Below are 26,443 nucleotides of genomic sequence, written 5' to 3'. Positions count from 1 at the left end.
ATCTCTAGTATGTATCAAGTGATCAACTACCAAGTCGTCATGATCTTGTGTCTTAATTATATGGATCTTGTAAATGGTCCCCCTGAACCATACTCTATGATGGTAACTATCCATGGGTGAGTTTTTGATGGATCACAAAGAGGAGGCTAATTTAGCATTGTGTAAAGGCCATTAGCATTCCATGTATTTAATGTTGGTTATCTCTAGGTTGTGAACTCAATCAGAGTTTAATGAAGACATTAGAGCTTTGACAGTCAATGCATTTCATTTTGAGCCTATCAATTTATTTTCTGTAGATTCACTGATGCTAGTGCTCTAGTTCTAGTACATTTCAATTTTGCAACTATTTAGGTTGCATTTCTACTAACCGAGGTAGTTTGGCTGGGATGGCAATATGTATTGCAAGTCCACTACATTAGATGCAATAATTGCCACTTGTCCGCCCATTTTGAGATTGGTCGATCTGTTTCAGGCTGGGGCAACTATACAACAAGCAAAGCCCTTTGCAATATCAACAAGCAAGAATCAAGATCAAAAGTACTCATCAATTTAAGCAAAGCTCAAGTTTGTTCTTCTGTTTCTTTCCCCTACCCTTGCAAATTTTATTGGATCTTTAGGGCACAAACAATCTAGGTGCAAGATGTTTATCAAGGTCAGTCTGATCACAATAGTCTGAAGGAGATATATGATGTGCTTTTTTCTACTGTTGATGGGTACTAAATAAAAAAATAAGAACAGTTTTCTAACTTGTCAATGTAATATAACTAAATTAGTAAAACACAGATTCAATCCCTGCGGTTGACTTCCCAAGCCGCCATGTCTGGCTTGCATATGTTTAATATGTCAACTTTGTCAAAATAGCGCACTTTGATATATAATTATAACTTTCACTTTCATGGCAAAGGACTAGGCTTTGCAGTGCTTAGTATGAAGACTGGATGCACAAAGTATAACTATAGTGTGTGAATTATCAAACAGTGATATTCTGGCAGAACAATCCATGATAAGGGACCAGTGATATGACACAGGCCCAAGCAATACAACACTTAACACAGCACAGACTAGTCATGGAAATAGACACTCATATTGTAGTGTCCTCGTTCATTAGTTTGCTGGAGACTCTGATAACATTGGTCTGTGCAGGCCATCAACCAAAAGCAACAATTAAGGAATGCAGAGACAAACTCTGAGTGACATTGTGCTTCGTTGACCTACTCATGGACGTGTGCCAGCATAGTCTTTTTCAAGGTCAAAAATATCACCATGACAACTACGGTGTTATTTTACTGGCTCCCTTACCCTAAACGGCGAGCTCAAAATCTTCTCTCGCGTATTGGACTATGCACATCAGCATTCTAGCATCCTCATCAAAGTTGAAATGGGTACCCAATCAGGTCATATCCTTCACAAAAATTGATGTGCCAACCACAATGTTAAACGTTTAAATCCTATGAGGGCAACCAGCATGTATTTGCTGCTAAACTTTTTCTCCTTTCCAAAAGCTCCCACACTAGGAAAACTGTTGCAAACCAAAAGCAGGGGATGAGCAATCTATATTGCCAGAGTAACAAATATTTTTGTCAAATGGACAGTTGAGTAAGTACATGATTGTGTAAGATTCAATCTTGTAACCTATCATTCAGATCATAAACCAAGCATTCCATAAATTCCCCACTTGTAATTGAATCTGCTATTGGAGTAGGTCATCTGTGCTTACCAATTTTTCATTCTCTCCTCTATTAGAACTTTCAGTTTTGCTCCAGTGCTGCAGAAGTGAAAGAGCACAAGGCCAAAAGATCGGATAGCAATTTTTTTAGTCTCTTAAACCTGTTACATAGGTCACCTGAAATCCACCAGACATATATCAGGGTATACATATATCAGAGTTCATGGTTGCTCCTGCTCTACGTATGTCGGTAACAATGTACCCTTTCAAAGAAGAAAATAAAACTAGACATTTAATATACTGAACCCCCATGTAATAATCTCTTTTCAGGACTCTCACTTCCTCTTCCCTTGGAGTATTCTAGAAAATCAAATGACTTCTGATGTAACTTTGTCCAAACCTACAAAAGCTCAAAAAATATCTAAACAGGCCATCAGATTGATTGTCACATGCAAGGGTTTTGATGTATATTGTATGACCTGGTTGGAGACTTCACACAAAGATACAATCCAACCCAATGAATATCCGAAATGTCTAATAATCTTAATGTCCAGTGAGAGGATCTTGCTGGTTTGGTTACTTTAAGCTTATCCAGGAGTTTCAGAAACAGAGGTTTCTGTTTTTTCAGAGAGGAGGAAAAATTCTATTACTAAATCCCTTGAGACAAGTAACCAAAGGCAAACTACAAAGTACAAAGCAGCCTTATAAGGGACTTCCATACCAAAAAATATATACAGAGGGTCCCTAAATGAATAACTAGTCAGGAGGTTTTTTGTGCCAAATTATATTGGGCTGACAATGGAAGAAAGTGCCAAAGTCCCAGGTACTGAAAAAAGCATCTCCTCCTCATAATCTTTGAACTGCCTTGTATCTTCTCCCATTCGCCACAAAGAGAGTGGACAATCTCTATCCAAATCCTGGCAAGAGTCTATGCACAGGTTGCGGAAGGCTTTCTATGGCCTGCAGCAAGCTCCTTGAGCTTGGTACTAGAGGATTGATCGATTCTTACAAAGTGGCTTCCATAGATCAGATCATGACCCCAACCTTTATTACAAGGTTCGACATGACTCACAAGAGGTTGATCGGACTCCGGAGATGTTGTGATAGGAGTTCAACATGACAAACCTTGGGATCCTCCACTTCTTCCTAGGTTTCAAGATTTGTCAAATGGCACAGGGCATCTTTATATCCCAACATAGGTACATCTCTAAGATACTTTTAGAGTTTGGCATAGTGGAGTGTCGGCCTATTTCTTGCCCCGTGGACCCGAAGTCCAACTTGTTGGTAGCTAGTGATCCCCTTACCAATACAGGTGCCTTGTTGGCTCATTGATCTGGCTTACTCACACTCGATCGGATAATTCTTTTGTGGTAGCACTATTGTCTTCTTTTGTGAAGATCTCCACTCAAGCTCATTGGAGAGCTACTTTGCACTACTTGTAGGGGACTCAGTTCTATGGGATCATGTACAAAGAAGGGGCCACACTTTCTAGATGGAGCAACTCCGATAGGGTAGGTGATGTGGATTCGAGATGATCCACTATAGGTTATGCTTTCTCCATTAGACCGGGAGCTATCTCGTGGAGCAGTAAGAAGCAGCCTATTGTGGCACTTTCTTCTACCGATTGAGTATCACGCTCCTTGTTCCACAGCTATGGAGGCAATTTAGCTCCACCGGATGTTGGTGGAGATTGGCTTTCGGCAGGCAAGTCCCAGTCAACTACGCGTGGATAACCAGAGTGCATTAGCTTTGGCCAAGAACCTCATGTTTCATGCTCACACAAAGCACATAGAGGTTATCATTATGTACATGAGCAAATCATGGATTCCGAGTTAGCAGTGGTCTACTGTCCTACAGTAGACAATGCAACGGATCTCTTCATGAAGCCTTTGTCCAAGGCTTCCATGCTTCATTATATGCAATTGTTAGGTCTTCAAACTCTCCCAAGATATGAGAGGGGATGCTAGCTTGCCTATTATAGTCTGTCAGTCTCTCATCTCTTGGTTGTGAGCTCCATGAGAGTCTGACGGAGACATAAGAGCTTTGATAGTTTTGTGTGCTTTTCCTGTCAGTTTCCAGCCCCCCGGATGGTGACGTTAGCATTACGCCTACTTGAGAGTGCCATGTCAGCATTTTTGTACTATTCAGCTGCTGTCAACTGCATTTAATGCAGGTCAGCCAGATTTTTTAGGCCTCCAAACAGCTGCTCCACCAGTTTTGATGGATTTCAGCTATTTATAGCTGAGTCAATGGATCACTTCTTCATCTGCCCCATAAGTACTCCATCGGTGGCTGCAGTCTCCTCCTTTGGCACAGATAGAAGGCCACTCTCTATCACCGTCACTGTCTCTGTCACCGTCCGTATTGCTGTCATCATTTCAGCTTGATCCGGTGCCCTCACTGACACCTTGGGCTGCGTGCAAGGATTGATCAGTCAGTGCACCGGATCAGTGCTGAAGAATTGAATTAAGAAGTACATATTTACATCAAACCATCAGGTCAACAAAGAAAAAACAGACACAAATGAAAGTCTACCAAGATTCTAACATAGAACTATCACACAAAAAGGACAGCTGGTGTGGAGCGAACAATATCCAGCCAGGAAGCAGCAATGTTAGGAAGAACCAGATCAGCTCACACCATAGAGGAGATCTGCCATAACACTAAATCACGACCACAGGCCACATGACCATGGATGCCCGATGTTGAATCAAAAATGAAGGCATTCCGAGTATGCCAAATATGCCATAGGGCTGTCCATCTAAGGAAAATGGAAGAGGCGAGAATAATCTGAATTCAAAGTAGACATAGAGGTCATCTTTCCCATAATCCACGAACGAGCTGCTATCCGGTGCTAAGTTGCCAAGGACCACACACGGGAAACAAAACTCCAAATCTGTCGAGCAACAGGGCAAGAGACAAAGAGATAAAGCAATGTCTCATCACATGTAGTGCAAAATATACAACAACCTGCAGAGATCTTGTGAGCACGCAACACATCCCCAATTGGAAAACCCCCAATAAGTAACCTCCACGTGAACACTTTACCTTGATAAGGAACCTTAGACTTCCAGAGTTGGATGAATCTTTCGTGCCACTTCTTTTTGCTATCGTGAATATGCCATGATTTATTAGCCTTTCCAGTGACCCATCTCTTGGTCTCCATCTGATGATATATCTAATTAGTTGACCTTTTCTCGAAATCATCAGGAAGCACAAACATCCAATCTTGCCAAGGAGATGATGGCTGTAACGCAAGCAAAGGACAGAACATTAGAACCCTGCTCTATATGGACAACCAAATGTCATGATATCCTCAAGGCACCCGAAAGTGCTGACGAATACACCAGGAAGAATAAAGACAGGGCTGCCCAGGAATGACACCATCAAGGATTGTCTACAACCCCGAACGAGCCATTAGATTAAACTTGTCTCGTGCAAATCTTTATCAGGCCAATCCAACAACCTGAAGGTAGCCAATACTTCACCTTGTAGTGAATTCTCCTCCTTACGAAAATCAGGGGGGCACCAAACTGCAAAACTTAACATCTCCTGCCAAGATGCAATCAAATGTGAAAGAAGAAAAGATTGGGAGACCTTAATAGGTCTTGTGGAATTAAGTACATGCCACCAAGAAGCGTGAATAACCGTGCTACCATGAGAGATGCCAGTCCTTTCTATGAAAAATTTTGCAATATCTGACCAAGGATGACTCTCTACATAATGCCTACAAAAGAGCTACTCTCAAAGCAGTCATATGCAAATGAACATCTAATAAAGTTGCTCCCCCCATCCTTTTAGGAGTAGTCACATGCTGCCACGAAATCCACACCTGGCCCAAAAGATTCCCTTTCTTTTTCCACAACATGAATCGGATAGGCTGAACCAATTCCAAAAGAGACTTCTTAGTCCAAGGAAGCAATGGCAAAAATCATACTGATCATGATGCATTGAGCAACTTTAAGTCTCCCATGAAGAGGCCAACCTTGAGATTTCCAATACATGAACCGATCATGAATATGGGATGACATTCAATCAAGCAAGGCACGGGGAGCTATATCCACACCAATAGGATAACCCGAGTGTCTTGTTATATCTCCCTTAGAAATCACAACTCCATGCCAACCCAAGGCATGCAAATCATTCTTCGGACAAGAAAGCACTGTAGATTTTTTAGCATTAATATGAAGTCCCAATGCCAAAGCAAAAAGATTCCACGCAACCATTGCCCGATTAACATTAGTGTGATCATCCTTAAGGAACATAAAGGAATCATCAATCTAAGATTGATCCAAAAGTTGGGCACCACTAGGAAGAGACAAACCAACAATCTCACCTTGATCGGCCAACTTATCCAACAATGAGAGCATTGAGTGAGTGACTAAAGCAAATAGCAAAGGGCTAAGAGGGCAGCCTTGCCGAAGAGACCGAGACAAGGCAATTTCATCAGCGATCCCTCCATTAAGTGCAATACGAGCCACAACACTGTGACTAATGGTATCAACAAGAGAAATCATGAGAGGACCAAATCCCATGGTGGACATTAGCTGCCCCCAAAAAGACCAGCTAGCATGATCAAATGCCTTTTCAAGATCAAGTTGAAGCATGACAATCTACTGGCCTAAAGCTTTGGCATAATCAATCCCCGGTTGAACATTCAAAATGTTATGCATTATATTCAACCCTTAATGAAACCATATTGACGTGGATGAACCAAGTACAGAAACACTTTTTGCAATCTATTGGCAATGATTTTAGAGAAGATTTTATATAAAGAACCCATAATAGAAATGGGTCTCCATTGTTTCAAAGAGGTCGGAGAGGGAACCTTAGGCAATAACCGAATGACAAAAATCTTCCAGTCTGAAGGCATCATACCAAAATTCCACACTTGTTGACATAGCGAGTTAATGGGTCCTTAAGTTGCTCAACATGGGCTGAAAACAGCTCATCAGGAAGCCCATCCCAGCCAGGACTTTTCCTTCAAGGCAAATGGGACAGCACATCTTCCACTTCATCCTCTAAAATATCAACCTCCATCAAATCAACCCATTCTTGCTTAACTTGGTTACTAACCAAATCGCAAGTGTATCGGTGAGCAGAGTGGACAACACCAAAAAGAATCTCTTGTGGACCCAACAAAGATTTATAAAGTCAACACACATTTGAATGATGGAAGCAAGATCACTCACCATGACACCTTGCTCATCCATCAAACACACAATATTTTCGTGGGTGTATTTCTAGCGTAAACGAACAAAGAACTGATGAGATTGACAGTTATTACCATGTAAAGCTTCCACTCTGGCCAACAAATTGTATTTAGCATATTCCTCTTCTTGAAGAGATTAAACTCTACATTTCAACCATTTTATGCATGTGAGCAAGTCATCACCCCTGACTGATACAAAGACAACAAGTGAGCCAACAAAGATTGTGCATGCTGCAGTTTAGCTCCCAAAGAGAAAGCATGCTGAATACCATACTCTCGAGAGAACCCTCGTGCATTATCCCTAAAAACAGCCCATGCTTCCATCCCTCCAAATAGGACCCTCCAGCTAAAAGAAGCAATCAATTGATGAATACATCTAAAAACTGATTTTGCAATAGAAAAGATTGGTTGAAACGAAGAGGCAAACAAGCAAGGAGAGCCTTAAAGGCATGAACAGGGGTGTGGGTCCATTCCAAAACCAAAGGATAGTTGTCTGATAAAACATGATGTCGCTCCACCCACATATCAATGACTCCAAGAAGAAAAGAATCACTCTAACAAATGTAGATCCTATCAAGTCTAGCTCAGGTGTTTGGATGCTGAAGAGAAAGATAAGTATATCCAGACTGTGAAGGATGCATCTAGGATCACATGTCCTGTTTCAAAGACATAGCTACCATAGCATCCCAAGCCTGTCGCTCAGGACTATCCGTGATCGAGTGCGGTGAAGTTGCCTGATCCGCAAATACACACATTAAAATCACCCATAACAAAGCCTTGACAGGCTATAGCAAGGCAACGCAAGTCATCCCAAAGCTGACGACGTTCCCAAGCAATAGAAGGAGCATATACGCCCACCATCCACAAAACCTCTCCCTCATATATGACTTCCAGTACCAGAAATCGGATGCAACGGTCCTGAGAAACCAAGGATGGTTGCAAGGAAGATCTAACAGCCAACATAACTCCAGATTTATGTGGAACCTGACCACTAAAAAAAACTATATAATCCTTATATACATAAGAAGATCCTGCCAAAGCATGCTATTTTTGCTCCATAGAACAACTAACACAACTTTCCACAACCAATACTACTTGTTGCCCGAAGAAATGTCTTTAATATTCCATAAAGCAAGTCTCATGATAAATCACAGAAAAGAAAACTACTGAATCACCACTTTCCCTTTCCCTGTAACATCAATAGCTTTAGCTGCCTAAAATCTCTCCATCTATCTTCGGATCACATCTACAAGTTTTTCCCTCTGTAAACTAGCAATCGAAGCACGAGAAGGAAACTACTATTGCTGAGAACGGAAAACATCCTGAGGAGACACAAGCCTCCCACGCATGTCAAAGCGCAAAGTAAAATCAGAAACCCTTTTATCATCCGCACCAACTGTAGGAACACATGAAGATTGAGGTTTCATATAAAATCCCCTACCTCTGTATTGAAAAGTTCGAGTGATAGGGTATAGAGGTGGGTGGGCAGGAGTCGAACGAGAATCCTGTCTAGCATTATGTCTAACCACAGTGACCCAAGAATCATCCTGAGGAGGCAAATTCCAACCAACTGAAAGCGATGTACGCTCAATACCAGCTTGGGAAACATCCTCCTTTTCATCATCGTGTCCATGCTAGACAAGAGGCACAGGATCAGCTTCTGGCTACTGAACCATCTGTTGGGGATGATGCTCTTGCATAACCATGTCAAGATCCAAAGAACACTGCAATACCTCAGGGCTTCTATCACATTCTGAAACGAAATGGCCCAATTGGGCACATCTAAAATAGTGTTCAACAAATGTGCCCCATTTCTAAAAACCAACATTTGCAACCCAAGAACCTCAAAACAAATTTTGGTTGGGTAAGGTTTCCCTATATCCCAAAGCATACAGGCCCTATTCCTATTGCGGGAGGCCAATCAAGGCTCCACCAACACCTCACCAAGGATTCTCAAAACCAAAGAAAAAAGTCACCAAAGAAGTTCTCTCTCTCTCTCTCTCTCTCTCTCTCTCTCTCTCTCTCTCTCATTCTTCAACATTATAATGGCTGGGAACATATGGAGAGACCGTTGGTCATGATGATAGCATGTATGATAAGGGCGAAAGTCTCAGTACCACAAGAGATCATCCGAGTAGAATTGGGTGCAACACCCATGGTAGTGGATGCACTATTCCAGGCAATCACCTTTCTCCAGAGGATATGGCAACTCCCTAAAGACCGATACCCTAGGCTAGCTCTGGAGTCTTCAAGATAGCTTGCAGCAAAGGAAGATAGACAATCTTGGTATGCACACATGAACACATGGTTGAACTTGCATGACATAAATATAGACAAATTGCCACTGTTCGATTACAGTCTTGATTGTCCCACTTTGAGTCTCAATCATTCGAGTTGAATAGAGTGATCAGAGTAGACATCACTAAAGTGGAGACAGAGAGGACTTGGTTCAAGCTCCCTTTCCCATAAGGCACGAAGATGGCACAATACCAATGTCACTTCTTGCAGCTTTTCCATGATGGTTTCATAGTGAGGCCAAGATATATGGATGCTAAAAATTTCTCACGGGCTTCGAGTTGCTATTGGGCAAATCTGCACCTCATCATATCAACTGATGATTGAGATAGGTGGATGGAACTATGTTGCAATAAATGAGAGGATGTGCCAACTTTGTGGATGGGAGGCAGAGACAGAGAAACACTATATTTGTAGATGCACTATATACTATGATATCCAAGGCCACTACCATTGCCTCTTTAAGGAGGACTTTGGACCATTGAGACAAGTAATGGACTATGAGGACCAGAGATGTCTAGGCCTTTTCTTATTGGAGCTCCAACGGCGCAGAGCAACATTGTTACGGGATCATAGGCAACCCCAGTCACATCCAACCCTCCAGAGAGGGGTTACAAACTTTTTCAGTATAGCTGATCCCCCAACCACTACCACCTTAGACACATCTCCTACTCACATGTGCCATCAAGGGACATCATTAAGTGGCATCACAATGGACAAAGCTATAGCATTATGCAAAGCACAACGCCCTAGAGTTCTTGCTTGGCAACATAGGCATGCTCATATGCGACACATTCGTATCATAATTGCTCGCTACAAACAAAGATTACCATGTCGAGTCAGGTGCAGGTAGCTTGCAAAGTCTTAATGGATTCCATACACTGAGAAGGAGATATTCTATACTCTTTTCAGTTTCTCAGTTTTCCATATTTTTCGTTTTCCATATTCTTCATTTTCCATTTTAATTTATCATATAGAACTAGACATAATTTTGTTTTCTTCTCTGATGAGAGATGATGATGCCAATTGTATAAGTTATGGCCTCATAGGCCATTCCCCATTCCCCTCCCCCACATTCGTGATTCTCTTCCATTGCGCACTCTCACAAAACTTCCCATTGCATTTGGAAATCCTCTCCCCCGAGGGATGATGCTCCTATAACATAAGGAAGTAAATTGATTTTCCAACCAATATTCTATAAAGATCTGGTCTCGTGAGGCTTCATGCTTGGTAAAACAGTCATCTGTCAAAGCTTGGAGTGTTCCATGAGAGGCACAGTTCCTATGCATTTCGGAAATGGGAGTTTTGGAAATTGGAAAAAACTGACTTTTAGAGTTTCGGCCATTTGGAACTTTTGTAGAAACTGCGTTTGGAATATACCAATAAATTATAACATAAATAATAATATATATTTTAATGCATATAAATATAAATATATATACACCTCCTAAGCATACTAGAGACTAGAGTCACTCAACAATCTTAAGCTTTAATACAAGATTCCAAGCTCCATGATTCACATTGGGCAATTGCACATAGTTATCAATTTCAACTTGCAAGGCTCTTTAGTATCAAGTAATTTGAAACTAAACATCCCACATGTGATATGTCACATTAAGCTTGAATCAAAAGTGTGATATCATAACACTCGTCATCCGAGAATCACGACTCAAAACTTTAAAGCCAAGTTCATAAGAGTAACATAGCACTAATTAAGATTGGGGCCATGGCAATTTGTTGGCTGCAAGCTGCCTAAGCATCAAACAAATGACACATAAGGCTGAAATAGTGTACACATGGCTTACAAGACTAAAAATTTCTTATGCCTTCACTGAAAATTATAGGATTTCAGGTCTGAAATCTGCAGGAAAACAGGCTGAATGTTCATAAACAAATGATAAAAAAGCTGAAATAGTGCGAAGATGACTGAAAGACAAAGATCTTCATATATATCTTGGCTGAAAATTGCAGAAAATCAGGTCTGAAATCTATAGGAAAACAGGCTGAATGTTCACAACTGAAGCATACCTTTTGAGATGGCAATCCATTCGACACAACCATAGAGGGTAGTTTGTCCCATTTAGCTTGTCTAATGTGGGTAGAGAGGGTAGGATGGGCACCTACTCAAAAGATGCCATCAATGCCAATCTGGGACTAGAAGCCCCAACAGAATATAGAGGGAAAGAGAGAGAGGATGGTGGTCAATCTGAATCGTCCCAAACCACACAATCCCCCAAAGAATACATGTTGGCCACAGATGTCCTTCAATAAAGTACCTACAAGAAAACAAAGAAAATGCTACCACTGGAATGAAAGCGACCAATAAGAGGTGTCCTTAGGTTAATCGAGTCCATCAGGCCATGGAAGAAGACGGACTTAGGAAAGGTAGACGAGGAGTATCCAATGCCCAAGGGAACACACGATGCAGAGCAGAAAGAGGGAGAAGTAGATGTAGAGGAAAACAGGTCTTCAGCCTATAATCGCAGCCAATCCAGGGGCTGGTAAAGGACAGGAATACCCAGGAATGGTGAACCTACAATAAATGCAAATCTGCCCTGTTTCAGGCCTGAAAAAGAGACCACCCAGAAGGTCTAAATGGTCACCCAGGTCAAAAGGATGCTGCACATGTCGATGTACCTGCCACCAAGGTCAGTAGGATGCTGCCTAGGTCTGAATACCTACTGCCCAGGTCAGTTGAAGGATCACAACACAGAAAACAGGTCTTTTGATTGATATGCAACTTCCCTGGTAGAAGAAGGGTTGACATCAACTTGGAACAAAAAATGCAAAGGCAGATGAGCTGCCTGCATCAAAACGCAGGCAATGAAGGGGGTCTGTTCCTGCAGAAATTATGCCGCCTAGGATAAAGGATACAAGCAGACTCAAAACACAGCAGATAAGGACTGTCCCTTCCCAATGCAGGCCTGCAATAGGCAATAAACAGGCCGCCCAGACTGGCAAGATGTGCCCTGATGCAGAACACAACTGTCCCTGCAGAATGCAGGCAAAAACCAGGGTGCCCAGCACTGGTTAATGCCAAACGCAAGGTGTTCAGCACCACAAGATGTCGTGCAGCTAGATTTATCATGGACAGCATTGTCCTGTTCGTAGACTCCGCCTCCCACGCGTGGCTCTAGTACCACTAGTACCATGTGAGAGTGCACAATGGGAAGAGGAAAGTGAACACAAAGAGGAGACAAAAAGAGAATGCAAGTGAGAGAAGGAACAATGTGACCACAATGGCTGAACATACAAGGCTACAACACTGAGCCTCAACATGCAACACTACGCATCAGTGTGGGCACCAGACGGTAGCAAGGGGATGAGAGAATGAGGAGGGTTGGCTGATCACGAAGGATCAATGATGGATAATGAAAGTGGGAGGGCATGCCGCCTATATATAGGCAAATTGAGGCCACAACTAGTAATAAACTGGCCAAGCCCAAAATGTGGATGCCCAGGACAACCAAAAGTGCCCAAAAAGAAATGTACTAGTGTGCCCTCCATCTAAAGTGCCTAAAGCACATAAAACGATAGACAAATACAATGTCAAAGCTCCTAATGTCCTCGTCTAACTCAAACTAAGATCACAAGCAAGAGATAACCACACGAGACACACATGACGGCTAACAAGCCCACCATCTTGCAAACAAAGCATTGTCGTGGGAGGCTAGTATAGCATATCTAGAGCATGAATCCTGATGGACCAAGGAAGAGAGCCCAATGAAGAATTGGAGACAATAAGCCTAGCTGACACATTTTGGCCAGCCCAATGAAGAATTGGAGACAATAACCTTAGTTGACACATGTTGAGAGTGCCATTCAGCCACAACATCTCCAAAGGTCCTATCTCACTAAATTATACACCTATTGGAAATGCAATCCACACTAAGAAAGCCAACTCAACATTGGTGCAACGTTGATGTGTTGAAACTAGGTTTGGCTTAGGCCAATAGAGGAATATATCCATAATTGGATAGAGTAAAGGTCATCCATTATCTTAATGGTTTTGGGGGCTAGATGGCTGGTTCAATATGCGGAAATCTTCCAATTAAGTGCACACTAGCATGAACAATACACGGATGGGTGATTCCTTGGAAAGGGGAGGTGTAGTTCTCCCTGCCCTAACATGATATTAGAGCTCAGGTTGGTGAACTTGGGCAGCACTAGCATCTCAACTAAAATGTAGCTCGAGAGGATGGTGGAAATGCAATCCACACTTGGTAAAGAAAACCAGCTCACAGTCAGTGCAATAATGATGTGTTGAGACTAGATTTAGATCCTAGGCCAATAGAGGAATATTTTCACAATTGGATGGAGGGGAAATCATCTACTAGCTTAAGATTTCGGTGGAAGTCTTCTAGCTCTAAGAGTGCACTAGCATGAGCATTACTAGGATCGATGACCTCCCACAAAGGGGAGGTGTAGTGTTTCCCACCCAATTTCTAGTAACACCCAAAAGATATGCCAAATTATGCTATATAGGGCAGGAAGTACTTATCACTTGACTCACTTGTGCATAGGTTTCAAACTTCCCATATCCACACCTACTGCTCTACAATGTATATTTTGTGCTATGGAACTCTACAAAGCATATGGCATAGAAACTTCTACAGACACAAGGACTTCAGATGCACATATTTTGCTGATATTTTTATCAATGTGCTGGCTATTGGCCAATTTGCAAGGTCACAATGTTATGTTAGTATATTTACAGAGAATCCCAATATCTATATAAGCATCACCCTAGAAATGATAGATTTGTAACAAAGTCTACTCTTATCCTCAATACATTCACTGACCATAGTTACATGTGTACAATCCTTGGGTGAGCACAATAGAGTTTCCCTATTTTTGTAAAAGTTACCCATAAAAGCAAATTGTTATGTCTACAAAAAGATGGTGCTGATTTTGTTGGCCCAAGCGTGGAGAAATTGTGCGATTAATTTAATGGAAAATGGATGAGAATGAAAGAATTAGTTAATGCACAATAATACTCGATCACGAATGAGAAGTAATGAATTAATGTGTGTGTGTGTGTGTGTGTGAGAGAGAGAGAGAGAGAGAGAGAGAGAGTATATTAACGTCTCTAAAAGGCCAATGTGGCCTATGAGACCAAAGCAATACATACAATGATGGTGTGTTTCTCTTCTGGAATGAGAAAAGATGAAAAACATGCCTATAAGACTGAAAAAATGAAATAGTGTCCTATAAAAGGGAAACATGTCAATGATCTAAAAGTGAAAGTAGAAAAAGGAAAACTCTCCATCAATGAGATGTTTGTCCTCTAAGGAGGTGTATCTCTGCATCGCTGAGGCGTCTCGGCATCTGTCTCCTGTGGCGCTCAATGATGGCTTTAATTTGTCTGTGGTGTGGATGTCTAGGCCCCCCTACTCCGTAGAATTGTTACTCTGCGTCTCTGGAGCTCCAAGAAGAAGAATCCCAAGCATCTCTGATCCTCAAACTGCATGATCCGTCCCAGGGGTCCAAAACCCTCTCGAAACAGACAGTGGTATCTACCTCGTATATCATAATATACAGTGCATCGGCAGATGTAGTGTTCCTCTGTCTCTGGCTCTTTGTCGCATAGTGGGCATATGCGTTCCTCTGTCTATATACCCTCCCATCTGCCTGTCTCAATCCTCGGGTGGTGGGATGAGGTGCGGATCTGACCAATAACTGTGCGTAGTCCATGAGGCAGCTGCGTATCCATGTAATTGGGTCGGGTGATGAAACCATCCTCAGATACTTGAAGGAAGTGGGTCTGGTAGTGTGCCATCCTCGTGCCATGGGGGGAGGGGGGTCGGATCTAGGTCTTCTCCGTATCTAACTTCAATATGTCTGCTCTGATCACATGGTTTAGCTTTGATTGGCTTAGGTCAAGTATAGAGCAATCCAGGCTATAGTCAAAGGGGGGTAGTCTATCAATCTACAGCCCATGTAGACTCATCCATGTACTCATCCGAGCATATCAACAATGTCTGTCGCCATCTGCTGCTAGTTGTCTAGAAGAGGCCAGGGCTAGCCGTGGGTATCTATCTTGGGGGAGCTCCCATAGTCTATGTATGAAAGTCACTGTCTGGACCAAGGCCTCAACCACCATGGGTGATGCTTCCAACTCAGCTCTGATAATCTCATGTGGGATCGAGCTCTTCGCTCGTATCATACGTGAGATCATCATGACCAGTGGTCTTTCCATATGCTCCCACCCGTCATAGTATTCCTTGTCTGGTCCATCCTGGTCTTCCAACGGCTGTCTCCTCGTGTGAAAGAGACCCTTCAATGTGACCCCCAAATAGACATACTGCCTAACCATCTCCACTGGCTCTCCATCAAAAGTAAACTGGTGCTCAGCTCTTGTCACCCAAGCAGCTGAAGTGTTAAATACCATAACTTTAGTTTTCCCAAGGTTCACCTTAAGATCTCTATCTCTGCAAAAATCTGATAATGCATCCAAGTGTCTATTTAGTCCCTCAAGTGAGTCAGATATAAGTACAATATCGTCAGCATAAAGCAGTAATGGTATCAGCACTCCAGCTAGGCTGGCTCCGGCTCCACCAGTTCTATCCACATATTCTGAAATTTCATCTATGTACAACCCAAATAGTGTCGGTGAAAGTGGACAGCCTTGTTTCACCCCAATGGTGCTATTGACTGTATCTGAGATGCCCTCAGGTGTTTGTACTCTGCCCGTCACTGTCTCATACAAGGCATAGATACTCCACTGTATCTCTATAGGCACATCAATGTTTTGCATTCTTCTCATGAGTCTAGCACGTGGCACTGTGTCAAAGGCCTTGCGAAAGTCCACAAAACAACAGTAGATCTTTTTCTTGAATACCTTGCCTTCTTCGATGATTGCCCTCAATGTAAAGATATGGTCTAGAGTTGTATATCCCCTCCTGAAGCCAGCCTAGCCTTTTGATCTCAGGCCATGCATCTCGGCCCATTCACTCAATGCCTGTTCCACGATAGAGCCATATATTTTGACCAGCATGTGTCCAATCATGATAGTTCGATAGTTACTAGGTAGCGCGGGGTCTCCACTCTTAAAGAGCGGCACAATAATATGGTCTGACCAATAGGTTGGAAATCCCTCACAAACTGCCCTATTAAAGATGTGAGCCAGCGTTGGTGCCAAGATATCACAAGCATGCGCGAAGTGTTCAGCTACTAAACCATCATGATCTTGGGCTTTCCCATTTTTCAGTTTCCATATGGCATTCCTCACTTTTTTTTCTGTGAAAAATCTGCAATTTGCTGGTCTTGAGGTTGAGGGGAGTGGCATAGGCTCTTGGCCAGGAACATCATATACATTAGGTAGACGGCTGTCTTTACATTGATGTGTCTCAGTATACATAGCAATGTCTATCCCTTTGAAAGTATCCTCAAAATAACCTGCATCTGTCTTAAGGGAGCCATTGCAATTCCACAGTGTGAACTTCAGGGTCTCATAGGCCGCGCACCGTCATGTTGTTCTTTTCTCTGTGATGATGACTCTTCCATCCCTGTAGACAGCCCATTTACTTGTTTTCCGTTCCTCTAGAACAGGTGGCATATTTTCCCTCCTGTGGGCTATCTGGGCTGGGGTGAGGTCTTCATCTAGGTAGATCTTTTCTCCTTTGAGAGCGATCCTCTTGGAGAGGAAGTCTCTCTTCTTTTCCAAGTCTCCAAACTTCAAGATGAGGACTTTTGTTTTTGTGTCAGCTTTTCTGACTCTCCAAGCCCCAATGATGGAACATCTGCAGCCCCAATTTTGGTGGCAAGAGCTGTAGCATCTTCAATTGGGGAGCTTTTCTCATCTAGTTCAACCACTCTTACGTGGAGTGCGTGTGCCCGTCTTTTTGCCTCTTCTTCCAAGGTGGCATTCATAACTTCCACTTTGTTGCCATGCATTCCTTTGTTCTTTTTTGCCACATCTATCCATTCTGCATTTTCTTTGACAGTATTCTCAACATTCTCCATTTTCTTTTGGGTGCCTTCCACCACACTTGTATAGGTGTGCATATCCTTTTTTAAAACATCCATTTCTTTTTGTAGCTCCGGTGTGATTTGTGGTTCCTTTTGTGCGTCCAGTTTCTTTTTGCATTCCTCTAGTTCTTCTTGTAGATTAGAGATCATTGAGTCTTTCTCTGCCATGTGTGCATCCAATGTTTGTTGCATCTCCTTTTTTAGTTCTTCCATCATTTCAGCTCGAACCCGCTCTTGTATATCATTTTCCATTTCCTTCCTCATGATACGCATTTCAGCATGGAGTATGGTCAACATCTCCTCATATAGTGTTTCATTAATTTTGCGGGATGTCTTCCCATATCTACTTGACCCTGGAGAGACATTCCAATCTCGGGTTTTACGCCCATAGGTTTTGTATCTCGTATTCTTTGGCGATGTATGAAACATTGTTTCTATGGTTGGTTTTGTGATTCCTTCATTGTCAGTTTCTTCCATCATGATTATAGTATGTGCTATAGCATAAAACTGTTTACAGTCTGACTAGAGTAGTAAACCAGTAACATAAACTATCACTATAGCATAAACTGTTAGTATATCATGAATTGTCAATGTGACTGCATCATAAAATATGATTGTAGCATAAACTGTCAATGTAGCATAGAACTGTCAATCTCACCTAAACTGTCACTGTAGCATGAAATGTTAATGTGCGTCAGTCTGAATTCACGCAGGTCTCCAGTCTACACAGCACGGCAAGGTTCACATCAGTCTGAGTACATCTGCAATCTCAGTACATTCACACAGGTCTGCATTCATGTCAGTTTGAGAGAGTCAATAGATTTCTTATACAATGATAGTCACGACACAAAACTGTCCCATCAGTCACTGCGAATCCCTGCAGATACTGTTCACAAGGCCCACCACTGTTTACTGCAGGTACATCCCGTCACTGTTCACTTAGTATTCCTGCGTCAGTACATTGACAGCATTCTCAGTGCTCCTACGTCAGTACCTTCGTCACAGCATTCTCACTACAAGCCTAGGGAGCCCGGATCATGGATCAAAGGGCATCAATGCGTAGCCCATGAGATGGCCTACACACGCCCCTCCCCATGAGATGGGTGAATTGATGTAGGAAAAATGACAAAATCCTAAAAAATAAAAAGAAACATAAGATTATGGTTACACAAGTTCATCCAAGTGGAGATAGCAACCTATGACAATACAAAGTATGACAGATCATGAAACAAACGGAATCAAGAAAACTCATGGATCACAGACTCCGAAATGTTTGATGACGAATGAAGTACCGCCGGTCGTGCCGAAGAAGGTATCTGGGGTACCGAACAACTCCCAAAGGTGGCCTCTCGAACCTAAGTAGTCGAGGGTAGGGAAAGGTGGGGCTCAGAATGAGCAAGAGGTGGGCAACAGTCGATGTCTCTCAGTGGAGTGGACTGGGTAGCCAAAGAAAAGGAAGGAGTCAAGTAGCCACTGTATCTGGAAGAAGCAGATTGACGAGGAGACAGTATCAAACAATCACTATCTCTCAATGGAGCGGACTGCAGATCCGTAGGTCGTGGAAGCCACTGTACCTGAAAATAAGTGGCAGAAGACTACCGTTGACATTGTGACGATCTCCAAGAGGTCGTAGCACCAATCAATCCTCCATGTGCTCAAAAGGACTTAGTGCGCATCGGGTGCGTCTTATTGCCTTCAGCATAGTACTCTAATAGCCGATGTAGAATGATCTCTATGGCCCAGAAAGGAGAGATGGCACAAGGAGTGCCTGGTGGAAGACACATATACTTTGGGGGGGTGGGGAGCAAAGGTCGAAGTCAGCAAGCATCGGTGGTGTGTCTGGTGATGCCACAATAGGAGCACCCAGTAGTCTGGTCATCTATTGGTAAAGAAGCCATGGATACCAGTGTGCCTTGCTGAAGAAGGAAGAGGTCAACCATCATGAACCATGAACCGCAATGTCCGCCTCAAGGGGTGTGAGGGCAGTGTTGTGAAGCACGAATCGCAATGTCCGCCTCAAGGGGTGGGAGGGTAGTGGAAGGGCTGGAAGTGAGCTGCCAGTGGGAGGAGGATGCAACCAACAGTAAGAGGTTGCAACCAGTAGAAAAACGTAGGTGAGGGGAGAGAAAGACTAAAAACACAGGCAGCAGGAGAGAGAAAGATGCAGGCAGCAGGAGAGAGAAAGACTAAAAACGCAGGCAGGACAGCCTGCAGGAGAGAGAGACTAAAAACGTAGGCAGGACAGCCTGCAGGAGAGAGAAAGACTAAAAACCCACACAGCAGAACTGTGATGACGTGGCAGGCTGTACGGCAGCAGGTTTGCACAGGAACAGCAGTCGCATGGCTGGAACCAGCTCCAAACTGCGTGAAGAGGGCTGGAAATCAGGTGCCAACTGATGGAGACAGCAATGGACAGCTTCGGCTGAGATGTCCTTCGTGAACAGGGTGTGGGTAGCAAGCTGAAACACCTGAAATCTGCAAAAACGGGATGTTGATGCAGCAGAAGAAGAAGAGAAGTGGATGACGTGCCAGCGAGACAGTAGGGTTTGCGGGGAGAAACACGGAGTGAACTCGGCAAACATGGAGAAGAGAAGAGAAGAGAGAAGAAACTCTGATGAATGGAATGATGAAGCTTTGAATCATGGAGTGAATGTGATACAAGGGAACAAGGGTGTCGTAGCACAAGGAAGATGATGAAGACGGCCACGAACCATGAACCGCAATGTCCTCCTAAAGGGGTGTGAGGGTAGTGGAGAGGCTGGAGAGAAGAGGTGACGGACTAAATGAATCAGCCGTGAGGAATGAAGGAGATAGTGGCCTATAAATAGGCACAATCAGTCTAGGATGGTGCCCCTTTTTGGGGCTGCAAACCCTAAACGCAAAACACAGAAACGCAAAAACGCAAATTGCGGGTGAAGGGCTTCTCAATAGTGCCATGTCTTCCAGCAATAATTACACCTCTTAGCTTTGTTGACTTGACCCTTGAAGGGATTGGAAAAGGATGGACCAGCATGGAAGGGTGTCTTCAATGTAGAAGGGATAGAGGAAGAAGAATGACCAGTATAAAAGTTTGCTGTTTTTTAACCAGCCACCTTGTTTTTTAGCTTGGGTTTTGTAAAGAGACACAAGTTGGTCGAAGCTGTAGGTAACTTGGATAATAGTTACCAACCGCAAGGTGGTAGCAAAACCTTGATATGACTTTGGTAGACCCTTAAGAGAGATGGAAACAAGCCGGTTATCAAGAACTTCTTCATCAATATCAAATAATTACTCGATAAGATCTTTGATGCCGGTGACATAGGCATCCATATTACCTCCTCCTTCCATGCGAACGTCTTCCAATTGCTTATGTTGGTAAGCTTTGATAATGATGCAAGTTTATCCCAACCTCCCTTGGATGTCTTGCATGATCAAATGTGTGGAATGATGGCTCTTTTCATAGATAAAGCGATTAGGGCATGCACTTGGGCATCACAGCCATCCCATCAAATTTGATCTTGAGTGGGAGGCATTGTCGAAGAAGTAGACGATTCAACATCATGAGAGCCACCTCGAGATGTGAAAGCGGGAGGTGGTGCCAGTGGTGGAGAGACTAGCCTTTGCTCGATGCCATTGGCTATATGCCATAGATTCTGTGACAAGAACATGTCACATCATGTAAGCCCACATTGGGTAATTGGTACTGTCGAGCTCGTCGTTGACACCAAGCAGACCCAAAAAATCAGTATTATTGCTGGTCATGAGTGATAATCAGCAATAAAATAATATTTTCCAAGTGAAAAGAGAGAAAATAGATGCCTGAATAATAAATCACTGATAGAAGATATGCTGTCCACCTCAATGAAGTCGAATAATATAAAGAATAATAATTTCACTTGCTGTTCTTTCTACTGTTGAGAGAGAAAAATATGCTGAAAATAATTAATTCCAGAAATAAATATTACCCAATTAAGGCGGTGATCAGCAATATGCTGAAATCAGAGATTAAAGGCTGAAAATGCTCCAATAATGCAGACAATGGTAGAATATACTGAAAATTTGCCCAATAATATGCCAAAATGATCAAATTTGCCTTCAATGTTGGGAAAGAACAGAGTCAACAGCTGAATAATATGATTTTGGAGCACATTGACAGCCCAGAAGATGAATTGGGGCAAAAGCCCAAAATTTTGGGCGCCTCAACGGTGGAATTGGGCAAAAGCACCAACTTTTACCTGAAAAATGAAGAGAATTTGAAGAGATTGGATTTAAAAAATTATCCAAATGTTGTCGAATTCCATGCTAAAAGGTACATTGAGCCTCAATATTGATGAATTTAAGAAGATCCCCAAATTTTCCAAAGAAATTGGGGTGGAATTGAGCTCAAATGTTGAAAAGCCCCAAATTTTATAAAAATTTTGAAGAGAAATTTGATCGTTTTTGCAAATTTTTTACCCAAAAGATGTTGAATGTCACACCCCATGATGAATTCTGCCTCTATGTCGATGAAAAATGCCAAATTCTTGAAAAGCCCCAAATTTGGCGGCAAAATTGGAGTGAAATTCAGTCAATTTGTTGAAAAGCCTCAAATTCGATGATGACCAATGCCAAATTTCTTTCAATTTGACAAAGAATCTGATGAAATTGATGGAGAATGACTGAATTTTGTTGAAAGTTGGGTCAAAATGGGTGAGTTTGTGAAAACCCCCCAATTTGGCCCTAAATTGTGCTTAAGAGGGGCTGGTGTGTGAACAGAGGCCTTTTTGAGAAAGAAGAATGAATAAAATAATGCCTTCTTTATAAAAAAACTTGTTGGTCAATCGGGGACAGGGCAGGACGCCATCTTCAGGTTGGCAGAAGCCACGCGGCAGAAGTGTCGGTGACGAGGCGGTTCAAGTGGGCGGCTCCAAGCGTGGCAAATTGCAGGATTCGTCGGGATGAAAGTGGTGGACGGGCACCGGGGGCAGGCGGTGATGCGGTGACAAGGACAGGGTGTGATGGGTAGCAGGTCCACATAAGCAGCAAAATGGCCATGGACTGTCAGCTGGAGGGGGTGATCCTCAGCACTAACTCCCACGGGGTCATTATGACCTCGGGGAGTTGGGATCAACGGCTCACGTTGATCCCCCTCCTCACGACCACGGCGCCATCGTCGATCTCACGAATGATTAAACCCATCCTCCTTTGGTCATCCCGCCCGAGATCATAAACCAGACCCCCCGGAAAAGTGCACCGTTGATTGGCAGTCTCCTACGTGTCTGGCATGCGAACTGGAGTGCCTTAACTCCTCATTATTGGAAGGGGCCCCGCAGAATGTGCCGCCGCCGTTGAACAGGGTGTTATCACGCCCTGGGAACATGCGAAGTCCCAGATGCTCCTTCATCCCTCCCATTTGCACCGTCTTGGATGATTCGTGAGCTCTCTCTCTCTCTCATACCCTGCGGCTCATCCCTCCCAGCGAGCTCATCCCTCCCAGCACCCTGCGGCTCATCCCTCCCAACGAGCTCACATCCATCAGCACTCTGCGGCCTCATCCCTCCCAGCACTCTGCGGCTTTATCCCTCCCAGCACTCGCCGACGACTTCATCCCTCAGCTCTCTACGGCTTCATCCCTCCCAGCTCGGCGGCTTCATACCAACTCGGCGGCTTCATACCAACTCGGCGGTTGGTTCCAGAGTTTCGAGACCCACCCACGGACCCATTCGGACGCGAGCTGGTCTTCATCCACGTCAGCATCTCCCAAGTCCACAATTGTGTCTCCCAGAGTGCGCATCCCATGCCCATTCGGATGCGTGCTGGCCTTTATCCACAATAGCATCTCCCAAGTCGGCGTTTTTTGCTCGGTGAGACAGTTCAGCGTCTCCAGTTTTGTATGCGCCTCTGTCTTCATCCCTCCCACAGTCGGTGAGACTGTGACTCAGGAGGCTGCAGTGTGACCGTGACTCAAGAGGTTGCAACATCTCGGGAGGCCTAATCGTCTTCATCAACGTGACGCGTGTGTGGGAGGCACTATCTCCCGTCTCAGGCTCAATCCTTTTGTTAACTTTCACAACAATCTCAAAATAATGCTCTACAAAAGTTTAGTAGGTTATCAACTTCTATATTTTTTCATCGAGCATATTCTATATTTTTTAATGGATTATCCAATGGTTATCAACTTCTCACTTTTTGTTGTTTTGTGACATGGATTATCCAATGGTTATGAGTAGGTGCGCACGCTTTTACCTCTGGCAAATGGCTCCACGCACTCGCAGCCATCCTTCGTCGGATGTCCATTCGCGAAAAAATACCAGAGTAAGATGCCCTTTTTAATATTTGTTTAGGGTTTTCTTGACGTTCATTATTGATTTCTCACATATTGTGTAGTTCCGTTTCTTTTTTTTTAGGTTGCATCATCTCCTCGACGTACTCGTAGAGGGGCTCGAGCGGCAGGCGCGTCTCAGACATCCATTGAAAGAGAAGTGCCGAGCTACTCTCAGGTAAGTGTTTATCCTACTTTCCGTTGTTAGTAAGCATACTCCTAAGATGTGATACTTATAAATAGAATGTCACTTTACATAGGAAAACCCACCATACATTGAGATCACACTACCTGATGGGTCTCTTGCCCGTCAATGCCGTGTTGACATTCTTTGTCCGAAAAGACATGTCAACATTAAGAGACGGGCAAGGATGATACAGCATCTGAAGGATGAGCACGGTATCCATTATGATATTCCATGTCGAAAGACCGGCCGTCCCATAGGCGCACAACATGCTCGTCATCCTGTTGGTGCTTGGCACCGCCAGGCAGAGTCTCGGTTCTCTAACCTTGAGCGAAAGTTGAGTTTGGCCCGAAGTAAGTACGACAAGACTCAGCATGCGAGAGCGAGCTCATTATGGGACTTACTCGAAGATGCTAAGCGTACCATGGACAGGCAGGAGTATGTGGAGGCATTTGTGAATAGACAAATGGGCAAATATGACTCCAAAAGAGATGAGCGTGTGCGGAGAACGCAGAGTCGAATAGCGGATGGCTACCAAAAACATGTAAGTCTCTTACCTGATATTGTTTATTCTTCTATAGTATCATATGCAAATGCAATTTTATTACCTTGGCCTTAAGTTTATCATTTTTTTAATATGTATATACACTCACAAGTTGCCTTCTTTAGAAACGACCTCGCACACGAGAGTATGAGGATGTGCCTCATATTGATGATGAGGGTCAAGTCCTAGACCACCATGCGGAGTTGCAAACAGTGGAGTGTAACTTCCAGATGGACCTGGATAGCTTATTGCAGGCTGGTCCTCCATCCACTGGCGATGTTATGGACTCCCAAGTTAGTTTATCACAATTTTGTGGCTTTTGGTTATGGTTATGGTTCAGGTTAGTTTATGGGCATTGTGTAGTTAGGATTATGTTTATGGTAAGCCTATACTGGTATAAGTGCTTTTGCTATGCGACTTTGAATGGTCTTGTGTGCATATGTCAATCCATAATCAACTTTTTGTATTGTAGTTAACTAGAAAATGGTTCAATGCCACCTACGTTACCACTTTGAAGGAGGACCTTTACCAGTGGGCACTTGGAGTGTTGGAGAGGTGATCTTGTGTGGTTTTACTTGATTTGTGACATTTAGCTAGATTGTGGCAGTCATGGACTTATGGTCTCACTTATGGTCATGTACTTGGTTTGCGGCAGACATGTACTAAGAATTGAACTCATGCATCTTTTTGAACTCATGCATCTTTTTGAACTTATGGTCGTTACATTATTCTGATTCTTTGTGTGGTTTAGAAATCATTAATTGATCTTATCTCTCTCTCTCTCAAATTGACCTTTGAAACATGAATTGAACTCATAAACATTTGCTTATTTGGTTGTGTAGTAACCAATGATTCAATGTTACTAATCTCACGATTTAATGTTACTAATCTCACGATTTCATTGCACCATAGCACTTCGTTACATTATTCCATAGGATGTGTGGTTTAGAAATCATTAATTGATCTTATCTCTCTCTCTCTCAAATTGACCTTTGAAACATGAATTGAACTCATAAACATTTGCTTATTTGGTTGTGTAGTCACCCATCATTACTAACTTAAGCTATCAATATTTGCACAACTCTTTAAATATGAAAGCATGTCACATTTGGATTACATGAACATGTAGTGATAAGAAATAACCTGTTGGATGTGTTGCCAAATATACACACTAATTTCTAAATAATAAAATCAGATAATTATCCAATACGACACTACCATAAAATCCAAGACACCACCATAAAAACTAGCTAATTCCTGCAAATAGAGCAAGATAAAATCCAGGAGAACATTATCCATTAGATGGACAATCATGTGTACACTACAAACATTCTGAACCTAGATACTAAGACTTCTGTGATCGTGGACCCATCAGGGAACGAGAGAGAAAATTGACGCTCCTCATTCTCACTGTTGTAGGTGCAATACAAAATACGACAAGTGCCAATGTAAGACTCACCATACAATCGCACCGCCTTGCCGATCAAGATAGAATCCGCTGGACGAGGAGCATACCGCAGGGATAGAGGGAGCAGTGCATGGCAAGTATTGCATGAATACACTGCGAGAGGGTCCACCAAAAATGTTTTGGTGCAGCAATGAGGACAATATATCCGCGGTTTTGGGCTAAACCTTACACGACCCCTCCCTCGTTGATGCTTGCACCTTAACACGCCTGTAATAGATGGACGCTTGGGTTGTGATGAGGACTCCCCCCTCTCATTTGGACGATGACGATGATCCTTGCCATGCCCTAGGCGCGTCTGTCACATTTTCCTGGATCTAATAGATCCCGCCCTTTTTAGGTATGTCAATCTCCTATGGTGTGAACATGTGAACAAGAGACTCTTTAGTACTTTCCAGTTGGCGCATACAAGCATCCATCTGTGCCGCTGTGTAGGACGGAATCCCATCCTCAATCCTTTGAAGGAGGCCTCTAAAGTCTGCGATGGAGGACACGAGTTCCCCTTCCTGCACGCCACCATCGGAAGCTGATCTCTCCAATCCTGTGATTTCATCGCCACCTGGTCTTTCCTTTATGTCATCAAAGACATGCGCACTATCGATGATGGGGAGAACCTCATGAAGGTGAGGAAAATAGCTCTTCAAGATGAGCCTCAAACCATGAAGATGTTTACAGTCAATCGACCAATCAGGGCAATCACAGTAGTTTGATTGTACACTTACATGATACCATTTTGCATGTTGGGTGGTGCTCGCTATTTTAAACAACATGGTCCCCTCGTTAATGACTTGAAGAGAGGAGAGATCTTGCTCATACCGCTGAAGAA

At 43.2% G+C, this 26,443-nt stretch overlaps 1 protein-coding gene across 4 annotated transcripts in view; it reads right to left on the bottom strand.

Annotated features, from left to right (window-relative positions):
• Positions 1–870: 870 nt before the first annotated feature.
• LOC148033545 (putative AMP deaminase) overlaps positions 871–26,443 on the bottom strand; it is a 174,917-nt gene continuing 149,344 nt past the window's right edge. For all 4 annotated transcript variants that reach the window (XM_087681488.1, XM_087681491.1, XM_087681492.1 and 1 more), the window contains 2 exons: positions 1,718–1,843; positions 871–1,519 (listed from right to left, as the gene is read on the bottom strand). The gene's annotated coding sequence lies outside the window, so the exon portion shown is untranslated. The remainder of the gene's footprint in view (positions 1,520–1,717; positions 1,844–26,443) is intronic.

Source organism: Lygodium microphyllum, chromosome 7 (genome assembly GCF_053477565.2).
Source record: "Lygodium microphyllum isolate KBCC chromosome 7, Lygodium_microphyllum_v1.1.10, whole genome shotgun sequence".
In the NCBI taxonomy this organism is placed as follows: Eukaryota; Viridiplantae; Streptophyta; class Polypodiopsida; order Schizaeales; family Lygodiaceae; genus Lygodium; species Lygodium microphyllum.
Note: the sequence above shows the minus strand (reverse complement) of the source record. Positions and strands in the feature narration are given on the sequence as shown.